Here is a 2648-nt window from a genome sequence, read left to right on the forward strand (position 1 = left end):
ACACTCTAAAAACCAGGGAGCGCACTCTAAAAACCAGGGAGCGCACTCTAAAAACCAGGGAGCGCACTCTAAAAACCAGGGAGCACACTCTAAAAACCAGGGAGCGCACTCTAAAGACCAGGGAGCACACACTAAAGACCAGGGAGCGCACTCTAAAGACCAGGGAGCACACTCTAAAAACCAGGGAGCGCACTCTAAAGACCAGGGAGCGCACTCTAAAGACCAGGGAGCACACTCTAAAGACCAGGGAGCACACTCTAAAGACCAGGGAGCACACTCTAAAGACCAGGGAGCGCACTCTAAAAACCAGGGAGCGCACTCTAAAGACCAGGGAGCGCACTCTAAAGACCAGGGAGCGCACTCTAAAAACCAGGGAGCGCACTCTAAAAACCAGGGAGCGCACTCTAAAAACCAGGGAGCGCACTCTAAAAACCAGGGAGCGCACTCTAAAGACCAGGGAGCACACTCTAAAAAGAAAAGAACTCTGGAGTATCCTTTAGGCTTTAGGGGTTCTTCAAATTGAAACCGTGGGGGAAACCTGATAAGAACCTATTTTAATGGATCATCGAAAAACCTTTTGAAGAAACTTTAAGGTTGAATTTTTGAACTATCCTCCTATTATTAATAATAATCAGCATAACAATAAAACAATATTTTAGTTGTCGGTGTTTATTGTGATTTTAGTGACAAAGCAGAATTTTAAAAATCTAAATATGAGGTAAACTCCCAGCAGAGACCCAGCAGAGATCCAATGGGTTTATCCTCTGGTGTAGTAATGTTAATGTGCTGATGTTCTCCGTATCCACAGCCAGAATGTTTTTGCAGTGCATGGTGACCGAACATGTTTTCTGTTATATTTATCAGAGTTGTTGGAAGGGTGATGTCTGTGAATCCCCCAAAAATAGTCATTATATATTGGATTAACAGAACATGCATACAACAGTATTCATACCTTGGTTTGTGTGGAAAATGTAAATGATAAAAGCTGTTTGGGTAAGGGTCTCATACACATCCCTTGTCCATAATGTAGAGGCCTATGGGATATTCATTGAAGCAGAAGTGGGTTATTTCTAGCTTTATTGCTGGGGGAAAAATGTCCACGTCTATTACAGATTCTGTTAATTTTCTAAAGGTAAAAATACTTCTAACAATAAAACTCTCTGTTACAACATTAATACACAGTCTATGACATTCTTAAAATGACATATAGCCAATCATGACCAAATTGTAGATAAAAATACAACATGTTTATTTTCAGATATTAATTTCAGCTACAAAATGAAATCCTGCAAAAGAAACACAAATAAACAAAAACTTCCAGGTATCCTTGGTCAACGTGTGTAAAACAACCACAACAACGATGAAACATAATGTATTCTACTCCAGAAGCTGCCCATTCATGACGGTGAACGGCAGGGAGCCAAGCGATTGTCTCCGAGTCAGAACAAAGGATCCAGGCAGGGGTCTTCAGCCATATTAGTTCCAGCCTGGGGATTAGAGAATATGATTATAAAATGATGATCCAGCTCTGAAACACCCAAGTCTGCTTATCAAGGTCCTTTTGAGCAGCTGATTGCTACAACGTGGTTAGAGCAGGGCAGGAACAAAAACCTGCACTCTCAGTCGCTATCCTGGAGGATGGTTGGCCACCTTTGATATAAAATATTGCAACATTACAACCGAGTACTTTTGTCTTTGTGAAATGATTGTTGTTGTTGCCAACCTTGCACAAGCCTGCGCATCCACACACAAAGTGTGGCCTTTCCTATTGCTCAGAACATGTTATTCTTCAATACAGTCTATTGCTGTGTGTGGGATGTTAATCAGCATTGAGTTGAGTCCAGGCACTTTGTGCATGGTTTACAGCAGGGGTGGAAGCTGACAAGGTACAAATCTATCGTTCTGCCCCTGAACAGGCAGTTAACCCACTGTTCCTAGGCCGTCATTGAAAATAAGAATTTGTTCTTAACTGACTTGCCTAGTTAAAAAAAAGAAAAAAAAATGTTGCGCTCTCTCTCCTCCGGCGACGGCCCACTTGCTTTGACACAACACAAACAGACACGCACTGAAGGGTCATTATCATAATGGCTGATATGTACGTTTTTAAGTGATTGATGATATTTAAAGTTTCCTCACATTCAAAATGTGCCAAAAATAGTCCTCTATCCATCCTTTTTCAAATGTTTTGATCCTCGCTGACTGTCTTAGCGTAACGGATGTGAAACAGCTAGCTTAGTTAGCGGTGGTGCGCGCTAAACAGCGTTTCAATCGGTGACGTCACTTGCTCTGAGACCTTGAAGTAGTAGTTCCCCTTGCTATGCAAGGTCCGCGGCTTTTGTGGAGCGATGGGTAACGATGTTTCGTGGGTGACTGTTGTTGATGTGTGCAGAGGGTCCCTGGTTCGCGCCCGGGTATGGGCGAGGGAACGGTCTAAAGTTATACTGTTACATTAGCATTCTTCTCATTGATTATTAGCAAGCTGGACATAATCAATAAACTGTATGACTGTAGGTCCATGATCATTTATGCACAGCTACGATTGTCTGCACTAGACAAATAAACGGAATAGAAATACAAATGAGTTCACTAAGACAATTAATCACCTTATAAGAGAGGGTGCTTTTAACTGCTTGGAACGTAAAGCCTCT

The 2648-nt window shown here is 42.1% G+C and overlaps 1 long non-coding RNA gene across 1 annotated transcript; it reads right to left on the bottom strand.

Annotated features, from left to right (window-relative positions):
• Positions 1 to 1060: 1060 nt before the first annotated feature.
• On the bottom strand, positions 1061 to 2236 carry LOC115140616 (uncharacterized). Its single transcript, XR_003865264.2, has 2 exons — positions 2137 to 2236; positions 1061 to 1487 (listed from the first exon to the last, which is right to left on the bottom strand). It is a non-coding gene; the product is annotated as an uncharacterized LOC115140616 (long non-coding RNA).
• Between the last annotated feature and the right edge of the window lie 412 nt (positions 2237 to 2648).

This window comes from Oncorhynchus nerka, linkage group LG13 (assembly GCF_034236695.1).
Source record: "Oncorhynchus nerka isolate Pitt River linkage group LG13, Oner_Uvic_2.0, whole genome shotgun sequence".
NCBI classification, from domain to species: Eukaryota; Metazoa; Chordata; class Actinopteri; order Salmoniformes; family Salmonidae; genus Oncorhynchus; species Oncorhynchus nerka.